Here is a 16110-nt window from a genome sequence, read left to right on the forward strand (position 1 = left end):
AAGTAATAATGGGTCAGTGCATTCAGAAATATGAAGTACAGTATATACATTTAGGTACATAGGATGGATGGATGGATGAATGGATGTGTTGATCTTTAGATTAGTTTAGTTTAGTTTAGATTAGATTAGATTAGTTTAGTTTAGTTTAGATTAGATTAGATTAGATTAGATTAGTTTAGTTTAGTTTAGTTTAGATTAGATTAGATTCGATTAGATTTGAGTAGAGTAGAGTAGAGTAGAGTAGAGTAGTTTAGTTTAGTTTTAGTTTAAATTAGTTTAGTTTAGTTTAGTTTAGTTTAGTTTAGTTTAGTTTAGATTAGATTAGATTAGATTAGATTACATTGCACTGGTAAAATACCAGTAACACACAATGCAGTTTTACACCTGCAGTGTAAAACTGCATTGTGCTGTGTGTGTGTGTGTTTGATGTGATCAGGTCTGGAAGAGGGTAGCAAGTAGACTAAAGGAAGAGATGTGTGTGTGTGTGTGTTTGCTGTGATCAGGTCTGGAAGAGGGTAGCAAGTAGACTAGAGGAAGTGCTTTGTGTGTTTGTCCCACACAAACACACAATAAGATGATACCGGCTCAGACAGAATACTTTCTCTCTCTTTCTCTGTCTCTCTCAAGCACACACGCACACAGTCTACTTTGTTCCAAGCCTGTGATCCAAGCCTGCTCACAAGTATGGGATTCCAAAGAGTCTGTGTGAGTGAAAGCATCATTATTGTGTGTGTGTGTGTGTGTGTGTGTGTGTGTGTGTGTGTGTGTGTGTGTGCGCGTGTGTGTGTGTGTGTGTGTGTGTGTGTGTGTGTGTGTGTGTGTGTGAGTGTGTGTGTGTGTGTGTGTGTGTGTATGTGTGTGTGTGTGTGTGTGTGTGTGTGTGGGTGAGTGAGTGAAAACATCATTATTGTGTGTTTGTGTGTGTGTGTGTGTGTGTGTGTGTGTGTGTGTGTGAGTGAAAGCATCATTATTGTGTGTTTGTTTGTGTGTGTGTGGGTGTGGGTGAAAGCATCATTATTGTGTGTGTGTGTGTGTGTGTGTGTGTGTGTGTGTGTGTGTGTGTGAGTGAAAGCATCATTGTTGTGTATTTGTGTGTGTGCGTGGATATGTTTGATTGTCACTCCTTGGAAGTGCATGTGTGTGTGTGTGTATGTAGGCGAGTGTGTGTGTATATGTGTCATAAGGGCGGCTGGTGTCTGTAGGTCCCGTCAGACAGTATACACACACACACACACACACACACACACACACACACACACACACACACACACGCACACACATCTGAATGTTTTGACTGGCCCACAGGAAACAGTCTGGAGTGAAACCAGAGGAAAATAGTCAGACATTCAGGTTGTATAGTAAGTGTATGTGTGTGTGTGCATGTGTGTTTGTGTATGTGTGTGTGTGTGTGTATATATGTGTGTGTGTGTGTGTGTGTGTGTGTGTGTGTGTGTGTGTGTGTGTGTGTGTGTGAAAGCATTGATGGTGTGAGGGGCCCCTAAGTAGACGTTTGAAAACATGCATCTGTAAATGACTGTGTGTTTAGGTGTGTGTGTGTGTGTGTGTGTGTGTGTGTGTGTGTGTGTGTGTGTGTGTGTGTGTGTGTGTCCATAAGTGCTTATGATGTTCAATAGTTGGGTTTTCCATGCAGTTAAAAGGTGCTTGTTGTTGGGTTATTCTTGTTTTGCTCTCTCTCTCACACACATTCAAAGATGAAACTATTTAAGCATGACTGCTTGGATATAGTGTTTCCAAAAGCGGGTGTTGATATTCAACGAATGTTGGCTTTCAACAAAGTAAATAAGAATATTGTTAAGGGGAAACCTTTCATTTATGTGAATATAAAATGAAAACGTGTGTGTGTGTGTGTGTGTGTGTGTTTCAAGAGTAGTATCAGATGGGTAGAAGGCCTTACACTCTGGTCTGTAGAATGTGATGTTTGTGTGTGTGTGTGTGTGTGTGTGTATGTGTGTGTGTGTGTGTGTGTGTGTGTGTGTGTGTGTGTGTGTGTGTATGTGTGTGTGTGAGTAAGTGTGTGTGTAGGTATGTGTGTTAGACACTAGTGGTATTTAAATTAGTTATATTTCTGTGAGTGTGTGAGATTGTGGTTGACGCCAGTGTGGTGAAGATGTGGTTGTGTGTTTGTGTGTAAATGTGCAATGTGGTGTGAGTGTGTAGAGTTTGAATGGATTTGTATATGTATGTGTGTGTAAGAGAGAGAGGGTGCACACAAACCTCTATCTAGGCGTGTGTGTGTGTGTGCTGAATATATATAGTTTGTGTATGAGTGTGTGTGTGTGTGTGTGTCTATACTGTCTGATCTGGGTCTGAGTGGACCTACAGACACCAGCCGCCCTTATGACACACATACACACACACTCGCCTACATACACACACACACACACACACACACACACACACACACATGCACTTCCATGGCTTCCATGGAGTGACAATCAAACATATCCACGCACACAAACTTATGTGCATCATTATTGTGTGTTTGTACACACAAACACACAATAATGATTCTTTCACTCACACAGACAGACTCTTTGGAATCCCATACCAGGATCGAAGTAGAGTGTGTGTGTGTGTGTGTGTGTGTGTGTGTGTGTGTGTGTGTGTGTGTGTGTGTGTGTGTGTGTGTGTGTGTGTGTGTGTGTGTGTGCGTGTGTATGAGAGAGAGAGAGAGAGAGAGAGAGAGAGAGAGAGAGAGAGAGCATTCTGTCTGAGCCGGTATCATCTGAACTCACATGTCCTTGCTTGCTACCCTCGTCCAGACCTGATCACATCAAACACACACACACAGCACTTCCTCTACTATTGGCACTGCTGCTTACTGTAGGTGTAAAACTGCATTGCGTGTTACTGGTATTTTACCAGTGCAGTGACAATGAAGCTGAATGTAATGTAATGTAATGTAATCTAAACTAAACTAAACTAAACTAACTTAATCTAATCTAAAGATCAACACATCCATCCATCCATCCAATGTACCTTAATGTATATACTTAATTATACGTAATTTCCCATATATTAGCCGTGGCTTATACATTAATTTTGCAAAATTTCTTCAGCTATGAGGTTAATACACGGGGGCAGTTAATATGGTATTAAAATGGTTTTGTTGCATAAAACACTGTCCTGCGGCTTATACACAATGCACAAGAAATTACTGTACTTCACTTTTCTAAATGCACTGACCCATTATTGGGGCAGTCGTGGCCTACTGGTTAGGGCCAGTAACAGCCTCAGTGGCTCCATCAGCGCGTAGCTGCTGACAGGCCTCTGCAACGCCACAGCTGGATTAAGGAGTAAGAATCAACTGCATTTTATTTTCATGCTTTATGGACGCCCATGTGTCTACTCAGCGCTTTTCTGTAAATGAGCTTAATGCTCAGTCAATCTCCCTGAATGAACAAGGAAGGAGGATAACGTATTATTATTATTAATATTATTATTATTATTATTATTATTATTTAAGCTGCTTGCAGACTTCCCAGCCAATGCCTAACAAACCCCAACATTCTAAAGTGCCAAGACAATGCCTAACAAACCCCAACATTCTAAAGCTGAGAGTAACTCTCTGTTGTTGGATATAGCCATTAGAATGTTTAGAAAACCAACTTCCAGCTCCACACTGCCCAGACCGTAACTGAAAAGACTGACTTTTGGACATGTCAAACTCAAACAACTGCATCCAGCAAACCCCAACAGGGTCATTCTATAAAACGGGTGCCTTTTCCACTATAAAATGTTCAATATTTCCATCAAAAGCAAACTTATTTTCAATTTATCCACACAGTTATCCATTACAGTTTTTTTCAACTAAACTAAACTTTCAAATTACACACTAAATATTTGCTTGTCGCACAATGTCTTTCAAACACCATAACCCCACACCAAATCTGCAAAACCATACACTAATTCTCAGTGTTTGACTCAGTTTTCAATTTCTTAAAACACATTTGGCAAAACGCCACACATAATTGTCTATCTAACACACAAAAATCTAATAGGAAGTAACTTGATTTCGTTTTTCAAACACAACCTATCAAAATCTCACACTTTTTCGCAACTTATTCACTCTCAGTCCTCAATGTACAAACACTCATTACTTTGCTGAACACCATCCGATCATTGCCTTAGTGTAGGCCTATGAATAGATATACTCTAGCTATACACCCTTTCAATCTGATTTCAATCTGATTTCTGGTTGAAATGTCCAGAACCAATGCAGATACTTTGAAATAAAAATGAATCAGACTTTTTGTTTGTCCCCAAGTGACCATTAGCTCAATGTTGTTTTCTGTGCCTCCGGAAATGCCTTAGGAACGCACATGTTTGTTTCTGCAGTTGAAAGGGTCTATAGGCCTATGAATACATACAAGCCACACTGTGCCCAACCCCCCCCTCCAATCCAACATACACACACAAACACACACACACAAACACAGTAATACATTTTCTTTGGAAAAAGCAAAGTAATTTGATAGTAGTCAGTCATTTCTTTCTTTGGAAATACAGTAATTTCTGTCTTTGGCAAAATCAGCTTTTTCAAAACTCCATGTACATCTGGTGGTCATTGTATTTTCCTTTGCTTTTTTCTTGTTGGCTGTAAAATACTGTATTCATAACAGCAAATTATTTGGGAAAAAACACTATTTTCGGTTTCAATATTGCTTACATATTTATTTCAACTTCTGTCTATAGATGACTTTCACTCTTGTATGGAAATATACAGAGAAGCCAATGAAAGACAGAAGAGCTTTAGGTTTTCAGCAACAGTGTATACATGATGTATCCAAAATATCATATTATGACAAAAGTGTTTATAATGTGAGGCGAATGTTTGTTTTAGAGATGCGTTTATGACATTTTGAATGTTGTGTGTCATTTTGCTGGAGATTTTAGGCATTTTGTGTGAGCAATTCTGGGTTTTGTGTGTAGAGTTTTGAAAAATAGAAATTGTGTGCAAACAGTTGTAAAAAACTGTAATGCTCCTTTTGCACTTCTGGTTGGATGTCAACTGCATTTCATTGGCTCTGTACCTGTACTCTGCTAAATGACAATAAAGTGAATCTAATCTAATCTAATCTAAAACACAACCAACTGCAACCCCATTTTGCATTTTGTGTGAGCAATTCTGGGTTTTGTGTGTAGAGTTTTGAAAAATAAACACAGTTTTGAAAATGTGTGTAAATAGTTGTAAAAAAAAATATGATCACCCTCCAAAAAAATCATATTTGCCCACCTCTTTTGTTCTCACATTGAAATATAATAATGTGATGGGGTGGTATGTGATAGGTGCATTTCATGATTAATCAATGTGATGGGGTGGTATGTGATAGGTGCATTTAATGATTAAATATAATAATGTGATGGGGTGATAAGCTTATGTGATGCATTTTATGATAAAATGGCTCTAGTTATCCAATAATGGTCAAGTTACTGACTTAACATATACTAATCTTCAAAAAGAAATATAATTTTATTAGCAATAATAGTGTTAAAATTGTAATGAAAAACAGTTATTGTCTAATTTGCGTGACGGGGTGGTTGGATTAAGCTGGACAGACCCCTCATAGTAATAAAAAACAACAAATAAACAATGCAAAAGAATGTCATAATTTTTCTGCTTAGTTTCTTGGGTTCTCTACAGGCAGACATTATTACAAATTGTCTTTGTGATTTCATTTCAAATGAAAGTATGCTATTTACAGATAAAACAAATTAATGCGACAAGGTGGTAAGTCGGGACACTTTAAGAATAGTATTTTCTTGTGCATCATGTTGTACCCGTTTCATAGAATGAGCAATGGTGCACACAACCCAACTGTTGGAGTTTGTTGGTGTGTGTGTGTCCATATGTGTGTGTGTGTGTGTGTGTATACCAACATGTGTATATGTGTGTGTGTGTGTGTGTGTGTGTGTGTGTGTGTGTGTGTGTGTGTGTGCACATGTGTGTGTGTGTGTGTGTGTGTATACCAACATGTGTATATGTGTGTGTGTGTGTGTGTGTGTGTGTGTGTGTGTGTGTGTGTGTGTGTGTGTGTGTGTGTGTGCATGTGTGTGTGTGCGTGTGTGTGTGTGTGTGCGCATGTGTGCGTGTGTGTGTGTGTGTATGTGTGTGTGTGTGTGTGTGTGTGTGTGTGTGTGTGTGTGTGTGTGTGTGTGTGTGCGTGTGTGTGTGTGTGTGTGTGTGTGTACACCAACATGTCTATATCTACCTCTAATCTGTATTACAGCACAGCTCTATCTGTATCATCATGGTTGTAGTAACACACAGTCCCAAAGGCCTCAGTGGAGAGCATGTACAGTACCACTTGTCCAGATATGCTTTTTGTCAGGCAACTAGTTTTGGTATCATCTTCAAATTGGTCATGTGAAGGACAGATACACTCATGTGTCATTCCCACCAAACACCCTCTGTGCTCTGCTCTGTGTTGTGTTGTTGTTGTTGTGTTGTTGTGTTGTTGTTGTTGTTGAGTTGTGTGTTCTGGTCCAGCCATGTGTGTGATGCATCTATTGTGTTGGATGGAAGATGGAAACACACAAAAACAAAGACACACAGACACACACATTGACACACACACATATTGATGTTGACCTGCTAGCTAAGCAGTCAGATAAGGGCCCGCAGCACATCCTTGGCCTGGCGGCTGAAGGAGGCGAGATGTCCTCAGTGACGATCATTTCCAATCACACGGACATAAGTAACGCCATCTATACGCAGCAGTGGTTTTGACCACTAAGTACAAACCTTTTAATAGACGTGAGAACACCAACGCCTGGAATTGTAAATAAATGTGACTATTCACGCTGCAAAAAGGTGTTGCAGTGTATGTGTGTGCATCTATGTGTGTGTTTTTGCAAGAAGTACCCTGAAGCTGATGTGCTTAAACTGTGCATCCAATGTCTCTTTTGTCTCTGCGTAATGAAGCTATTCTACATGCCTCAAATGCAACATAACCGGCGTTTACCCTTAAACTGTGACAGAGCAGCCACTAACATTCTCAAGGAACGATCTGGGTGCTCCACGGTACACAATTACAGGCCCATATCCATATTGAATGGCAAAACTATTGAAAACATACTCCTTAATCAACTAAACACATTCCTAACATCCAATGGCTATTTTGATTACTTTCAGTCAGGTTTTTGGGCAAATCACAGCACTGAACCAGCTCAGTGACATACACCTCAATACAGATGCAGGCCAAACATCAGTCCTAGTGCTACTGGACCTTAGTGCAGCCTTTGACACGGCTGACCACAACATATTACTACACAGACTAGAACACTGGGTTGGATTTACAGGTATAGTTAATAATTGGCTCAAATCATGAAAGGAGACGTCCTTGAATTGGTTGATCTTGGGGTAAACATGGTGAAGCAGCTTTTAGCTGCTATGCAGTTCAGCTCTGCAGCCAACTTCAGGTTGACATCAAAAATGCATTTCAAATCTAGACTTAAGACCAAACTGTTATCAGATGTGTTCTGCTAAGTGATCACATGCACTTCCTGTTAAAACTGGTGTCATTTGATTCACTTAGTCTTTTAATTATTCTACTCTGTCTTTTATGTTTTTTAATTATTCTATTTTATGTGCTGTGCATTTTCAAACTATTTGTAACTTGTGGCCTTTTATGATTCTATTTACTACTGTTCATTGTTTTTATTTACTACTACATATATTAGCACATATGCATAATCCCTCCCTCCATGCCACAGCCGAACTGTGGCCACACGTATACCTTTTCTTAATATAGTTATATATATATATATAGATATATAGACTTTATTCTTGCACTGTTGCACTGTTGGACTTACTCATTTGCACTATCACCATGACATTCATTCACAGAGAGCACCTTACTTTACCTTACTATGCACAGAGAATCACAGGCTCAGTCCCTGCCTCAGTCATTGCAAGCACCTCTTGATTGATTAATCACCCACTATGTGGATACTGTTTTTAGAATTGATTTAGATTAAGTGTTAGTTAGTATAATTTGTATTTTAGTATATTTAGTATATTCTTTATCTTCTACTGTCCTTATTGCTTAATTGTGTTTTTTATATTATATACTTGTAATTACTTTTTCTGCTGTTAGTGAATGTGTGTGTATTGTCTGTATGCTACTGAGACCTTGAATTTCCCCTGGGGATCAATAAAGTATCTATCTATCTATCTATCTATCTATCTATCTTCATTGTTTTTGTTTATGTAAAGCACATTGAATTACCCATATGTATGGATGAATATAAATACAAATAAATTTGCCTTGCCTTACATCGTCAGGGTTGCACAGACCACCATAGACTATCCTAGCGTTCAAGGGCTTCGGAAAACCCTTTTTCCCAGTGAAAACATCATCATTCCGCATCATTCACGTCACGTAATGTGTGAGTCAGAGGTCGGAAACGGGCTAGATTTTGCTAACAGAGTTGCCCAGTTAGGGGCTCGTCATCACTTTTGTCGTCACGTTGTAGTTCGTTTGTAGTCCATGTGGCCTTTCATGTCCAACAGTTTTAATGTGAACTTGGGAATCTGCCATTGTTGTCACTTGAAAGCTGCATATCTTTCTTTCACAAGTGTCTTACACTATATTTTAAGCAAATACAGTTGTTTATTTAGGATTAGTGAGTTTATGTTTTAACCTTTGTTGTGGCATCCATGTATGTCACACATTCCGACGGCAAAGCACATGAACACATGCTGTGGGAAAAACAAAGTAGCCACGGGGGCGGTCCTTGTCATTCCCAAGTGCCATGAATGCACCATTAGGTCCTTCTGTGGCCAGTGGGGATTCAACTGTATGTTCTGATATCTTTATGGAATAATTGCTTTGGCAACAAAAATGTCTAACCATTTATCATGCCAATAAAGCACTCTTGAATTTGATTGGAGGAAGACCGTCGGTCTCTAATAAGAAGAGTGGTGATTGGAGGAAACCACTGTGGGTCTCCAAAAAGAAGAGGGATGATTGGAGGACTGAGGTGTAACAGGGGAGGCTGGAGAAACCAGAGAGATTCATATAGAGATTCATAGATTCAGATAGAGAGAAAAAGAGAGGGAGGCAGGGGGAGAGAGGGGGGGGGGAAACAGAGACAGAAACAGAGGAAAAGAGACAGAGAAAGATGGATGAAATAAAAAGAGCGTGAGGTAGAGAGCAAGAGAGATGGAGAGTGTGTGAGAGATAGAGTGAGAGGTGGAGAAAGAAAGAGAGAGAGAGAGATTTACTAATTATAAATGCAGAAAAAGAAAACAATCTTACAACAAATACAAAATAGCCTAAACTTCAATGATATGTGCTAACAGATGCTAACAGAGAGTATGCTGTGACTGTCTGTCCACAGCGTCTAATATCAAACAGAGGAATCTTGACCTGGCACATACTGTCTATTGAAAGGGACCCAGAGAAGAGAGACTGTGCAACCACTGCAGTCAATGCATGGTAGAAACAGAGTTTCACTTTTTGAGTAAATGCTGCTAATAAGAAATTTGGAACAAATTCTTTCCTAAATTCAATATAATCCACCCAGACTTTGGTTTGGGTGGATTATCCACCCAGACTTTTGTTTGAGAACAATCAAACTCTAAGAATATGACTAGGTGAGGAACCTGCACACACGCACGCACATATATATATATGTGAGAGTGAGAGAGAGAAATGGAGAGATGGAGTGAGAGAGAGATGGAGAGATGGAGTGAGAGAGATGGAGAGAGTGAGAGAGAGATAGAGATGGAGATGGAGAGAGTGAGAGAGAGATGGAAAGAGAGAGATGGAGAGATGGAGAGAGTAAGAGAGATAGAGAGAGTGAGAGAAAGAGATGGAGAGGAGACCAATAGAGGAGGACAAAGGGCAGGCAAGAGAGAGACAGATTGAAGAGGAGGTTCCTACATGTACTAACTTGTGTCTACAACTCCACGCCCACCCCCCATAAACACACACACATACACACAAAACCAAGTTCAAGGTGGGACCATCCACGGCCCAGGGCAAGGAATCTCACTCACCAAACACAATGGAGAGGATGCGTGTGTGTGTTTGGCGAGGATATGTCTTTGTGTGTATGTGTGTGTGTGAGTGTGTGCGTGTGTGTGTGTGCGTGCATGCATGCAAGAGTGTGTGTGTGTGTGTGTTTCTTCAAGTGCTTAACTGATGGGGTCACTCCCTTTCTCTATTGCAGGCATCTCCATATTGCTGTGACTTTAGAATATAAATCACTGTCACTGTGCACACATCTTTAACACCCAAAACACAGATCACACAACTCAGAACTCAGATCACAGAACTCAGAACACAGATCACACAACTCAGAACACAGATCACACAACTCAGAACTCAGATCACACGACTCAGAACTCAGGCTTCTCACTGAACATCATAGGACACACACCAATCTGAACAATCGTCAAACACACACCAATCTGAACAATCGTCAAACACACACCAATCTGAACACCATAGGACACAAACAAATCTGAACATCGTCAAACACACACCAATCTGAACACCATAGGACACACACCAATCCCCTAACAGTCACCTCAGCCCATCACCTTTACCCACCTATCCTTCATGAAAGGCGGGCACACAAACACACATACACACACCCCCCTCAGCCCACCACCCTTACCCATCTACACCTCACAGATGGAGCCTAGCAGTGTGCACACACACACAGTCTTGCACACACACACACAGTCTTGCACACACACACACACAGTCTTGCAGACACACAGTCTTGCACATGCTCGTACACACTCATACACACTCACACACACACAGTCTTGCACACATGCAACACATGCACGTATACGCGCGTACATACACACCCAGCACACACTGAAACTCAACAGGCCACAGCTCAGTTTCCTGCTGTTTAAAATAAACTAAACTGATGCTCTCTCACACACACACACACACACACACACACACACAGACACACACACAGAGAGACACACACACACACACACACACACACAGACACTCACTCACTAATCCTCGGTGTCTGAAATGTGTTGTTATACTGTCGCGACTCTACGCGTTGTTCTGGACTGGGACAGAGAGCCGTGTGCTTTCACACAAACACACACACACATACACACAGTCTCTCTCTCTCACACGCACACACTCTCTCTCTCTCTCTCTCTCTCACACACACACGCTCACTCTCTCTCTCACACACACACACGCACACTCTCTCTCTCTCTTTCTTTCTCTCTCTCTCTCACACACACAAACACACACACACACAAATACACACACAAACACACACATACACACAGTGTTGGATCCGATATCTTTCAGTAGGTTCTTATTCCTCTGCTCCATTCTTTACCCAACTCCGAGGACAGTTGGGAAAAGTGTGTGGGGCAACCTAATCACTAATTACACCCCCCGCCCATCTGTCAGGGGTCAGTTAGGTTGGACACACTCAACACAGAGGGTCTGAGGGGGGCCGCGTTGATAGCCCTCCGGATACATAGTTTAATATAATATACAGTAAGAGAAAACACAGTGGCCTCGGCCTCACTGCTGCTCTAGGGCGTTCAGGATCGGAGCTCTGTAGCACGCCTAGAGACCACTTCACTTGTTACGGATGTAGAATCAAATGAAACGGATATCTCAAGTCCTAGGCCCATATTAAGATATTTGCTTACATTTCGTTACTTCAAACAAAACTTATTTCTTCCAAGACATAACCTAGGCTACATTAATTTAAGAAACAACATCAGTAAGAAGAAAACATGAATAGGCTAGGCCTATAATAACAGTTAACAATAACAATAGGTAACATATTTGGTTTATATTAAATGTTTATCATTATCCTGGCTATCAATTTATTGGCTATTTACTGGCTATCAATGTAGGCCTACTATTTTATTTATCATAGTTAGGTTAGGTTTATCATTGATAATGATCGATTTCATCATCGTTATCCATTAAATGGCCTAAAATAGGAATCTTATTATAAAAAGGTTGGTCTTGTCTGTAACAGCCTATTTAGTTAAATTAAGTGCAGGCCTATGGTTGTGTGTAGTCGCCCTTCGGATGTGCAAGCAGTTTGGATACACATATAGATCTTATCGTCTGGGCAAAGTGACATAACGTTTCTGAACGGGCCCAGACGCAGACACCCTGTGGCCGACCGACATGTCATTATTCAAACTTTCTAACTCCAGATTACAACGTCTTTTTCTGCCGCCCGCGAGGCTTTTAAGGGCGCGCGTGCTTCGTCAGCACAAGCCGCTGAAAGCCTCGCCATCCCGACGGTTAATCAAATGCTCCGACTGGCCTGCAACATGACGTAATGCTCACGGACACCAAATTCCTCGTGAAAACTACACGGGAAGACGAACCCACTGAACTGTGGAATGAGTAGACCTATAGGCTACAGCGGATCTGTTTATAAACGGGGCCGTATGTTTTCCCGTCTCAGCGATGACATTTCAATGTGTACAAGAAAGCCCCTCACACCAGTGTGTCCCAACCGGGAATGGGCTCCGGCTACGGGACAGGACAAGACGGGACGGGATGGCAACCTCAACAGCGCGTAGGCTACCCCCGTATAAAGCCCGCGACCATCGTAGGCTAGCCTATATGAATTCCTCACGAAAGCGCAGGGTCTGCGCGGCAGGGTACGGGACGGGGCGACTCAGAGCACACAGGCTATCTGTTTACCGCCCGGGGAAAACGATACACAGTCTGCTGTCAAGCTCCCTCCAGCGCGAGACAGATGGAGCACGACACAAGTGCAGCTCCGTCCGCTCTCGCTCACGGATCACTGAGGTGCGAAATCAACGGATCCGTTTGCTCGGTCCGGGACAGTGTGTGTGACAAACCCAAGACCAACAATCGGCGATACCCTGACTGCCAACTTCACAAACTCCGAGCCGAGCGGAACTGCACATTCAAACTCAGCGGTCCCGCATAGCGCACACCTCTTGCCTCCTTCATGGTCGAACGGGGCTTCTAACCTGTTACTCTGGCACAGTGGGACCGACATCCACAGTCAAACGAACCCCGCAACTTCTCCTCGCGCCCAGCCACTCATCAGAACGCACAACCAAACACTGAAACGGAAAAAAAGCTGTTTCTCGTTGCCCCCCCAACGCTAACTGAGCCGGAATTCTGTTCATTAGGCTACCTACAAGTTGTCATCTCTCTTTAAAAAATCCTTGTCTGAAGATTCAGGCTATGTAAACAAGTTGCAGCTGTTCGTTTCCAGATAAACAAATCTAGCATGAAAAGTAGAGTTTCCACAACTTACCAAACAAGTGGGCACTAGATGTATCAGTCTCTGTGAAGCAACCACGTTGGACTGAGAAAAGATTACAATACGTTCTATTTAGAGAAGCATTACATCACCCTTGGATGACGTCACGTGGGATTCCTGAACTTCTAAATCATTGCGGTCCGCTGGGGGCGGAGTAAGGGGCGGGCTTGGTGACTGTACAGGACAGCGGGGCGTACCGTGGGTGTGGTTGTGGACTGCAATACAAGCTGCTGTCTTATCATTACAAACTACAGTTCCGTAGAAGCTTTTTATTTAGTATTTCCCCTAGCCTAGGTGTCCATGAAGTGTAGCCTCCCTTCAATGGCCTTTTGTGTCCATACTCTTGTTGATGTTTCGAGTTCAGTAGCCTATTTTCCGATGTTATTATTATGCAATAAAGATCAGGCTACATTAGATTGTACAATCACTGGATAGGCTACCTGTCTCCGTTTGAATAACAATCCGGGTGTCCGACTTCACAGGGCTTTGTCTGTGTGTGTTCGTGTGTGTGCCGCTGAAACTTGTCAGGCGAATACTTCTATTTCCGCGCGCACAGCTAGGCTACCCCACTTTTGCACGCGCCCACAGTGCGTCACGTAGGCTACTGTCCCCGTCCCCGTCCAGTCCCCCCACTCGCTCCTTATCCCGCTGCTGCTCCGCTCCGGTATAATCGTTTCGTGTCTGCTGGGACGAGAGCCTCTGTAAATAATAAATAACGACCCAGCCAAGAGTAAATAAATAATTGGCGGGTTTGTGTCTGTCTCCTAGCGCTGGATTTGAGAGATGCCGTTACACGGTCAAAGAGTTGGCGTTGTTGGTCTGGCCGGCAGACAGAAGTAAGGCGATGCAGGTGAAATCAGAGCACGAGCAGGGACAGGATCCGGGCACACTTACTAAGCTCAAATCACTCAGCGTGGCTCACCTGCAGCCCGAGGAACGGCCTCACGAGCCCCTTATGCATAAGAAAGAACTAGGCCTATAGAAATCTTATAGCATTTTGGGACATTTCATTGTAATCTTATACGAAAAGATACTATAGAATAGAAATATAGACTATAAGACTGTACTATACGGGACTGTACGGGAAATAACTATATACTATAGTGTATAGTGTGTAGTATAGTGTACTATACTATGTACTATAGTGTGTAGGGGGCATGGGTTTGGCCCACTTAGCATCACCTAACTGTGTTTTTGCTTGGGAAACATCTAGATGTTGATGCAATGTTTAAGTCAAAGTCAAAGTCAAAGTCTGTTTTATTGTCAATTTCTTCATATGCCAAGACATACAAAGAGATCAAAATTACGTTTCTCACTATCCCACGGTGGAGACAAGACATCATTTTACCAATTAAGTCCACAGACAAACATAACATTCAAGTAAACAATAAAAAGTAAATAAGAAGGCACATACAATGAATAAATAAGAGCAGCAAATTGGGTTGAAATTGTGCAATTGTGCATAGACAGTCAATATAGTGCAAAGTCAGGCCAATAAATGGCTGAGGTAGTTCTGTTTGACCTAAGTAATCAAGTGGCATAGTGGTGCAAGTTATGTAATGTTGTTGTGTTTTCAGGACAACAGGACAACAACAACAAGTTGCAAAGTGTGCAAGTGTACAAGTGGAGTAGTGCAAGTGGAGTAGTGCAAGGCAGCCATTGTGGGTCCAAAGTTCAGGATGTTATGTAGCTGAGGGTGGAGGGGGGAGAGAGTTCAGCATCCTAACAGCCTGGTGTATGAAGCTGTTGGTGAGTCTGGTGGTGCGGGAGCGCAGGCTTCTGTACCTCTTCCCAGAGGGCAGTAGATCAAACAAATTGTGAGCGGGGTGACTTGCATCACTCACAATTGTGGTCGCCTTGCGGGTGAGGTGGGTGGTGTAAATGTCTTTATTGATCTGTTCTGCAAACTCTTTTTGTCCAAAATTACATCAATAAACAAAACAACTTAAACCCCATGCTGTGGCCCTGAAAGTGCTGGTCACACTCTGACTGAGGATCTTCCTGTAGAACCACCAGATGGAAGCAGGGGATAAGACTACGACTGAAAGTCGGATAAAACAGCTGATACAGTTGCTACTAGCAGAGGAGAGCAGCTTTCTGCCATACCCAGTCCACATAGCCACACAGACCTAAGTTCAGCTTTAGGCTACAGCCATTACCATAGCCAGATAGTCGACATAGCACACACACAGGCCTTAGTTCAGCTATAGGCTAGCTCCTACACCTTAGTTCAGTTGGTGTCATTATACTATATCAACCATATTATACTACACTATACTAGGCCTATCATATATTACTATGCTATACTACTATACTATGCTGTAGCCTACTATACTATGTAGTAATCAGGACTGCCACAGTTACAGTCAGCTCTTCCACATGTGGCTTAGACACTCTGCCTACCAATTTCTTTAAAACTGTTTTTCACCTTATAGCGGCAGATGTCCTTCACTGTCAGGATCCTGCAGGGACTGACTGCCTTTTGTCACCCTGGTGGCCATTTTGTGTATTGTCCTGTGTTTGTTTGCTTTTGCTGTTCCCCATGTGCTCTGTTGACCTGTCTGCTGTCATGTGACTGGCTTCACCCCTTTTTCCTTATATGGTCTGCACTTCCGGTCTCGTTAGTTTCCCTTTCTGCTCGCACCTGTTCCCCGTTATTGTCTTGTTGGTTTCGTCTTAATTAGTCTGTGTATTTCTACATTGTATTGTATTGTATTTCTACATTGTAAATGTCATTGCTGTCTGGCACTTTTCCTAAGTCACTGAAAACAACTGTTGTAAAGCCACTTCTCAAGAAAAATAACCTGGATGCTTCCA

General features: G+C 42.1%; 1 protein-coding gene across 3 annotated transcripts in view; it reads right to left on the reverse strand.

The window, feature by feature from the left end:
* The window catches only part of creb5b (cAMP responsive element binding protein 5b), a 54896-nt gene extending 41294 nt beyond the window's left edge, over positions 1-13602 (reverse strand). The window contains exon 1 of one of the 3 annotated variants that reach the window (XM_042108403.1): positions 13288-13602. The gene's annotated coding sequence lies outside the window, so the exon portion shown is untranslated. Of the gene's footprint in view, positions 1-12958; positions 13267-13287 lie in introns of those variants that run through there. The other 2 variants (XM_042108405.1, XM_042108404.1) reach the window with 2 other exon arrangements.
* Positions 13603-16110: the final 2508 nt, after the last annotated feature.

Source organism: Alosa sapidissima, chromosome 10 (genome assembly GCF_018492685.1).
Source record: "Alosa sapidissima isolate fAloSap1 chromosome 10, fAloSap1.pri, whole genome shotgun sequence".
NCBI lineage: Eukaryota > Metazoa > Chordata > Actinopteri > Clupeiformes > Clupeidae > Alosa > Alosa sapidissima.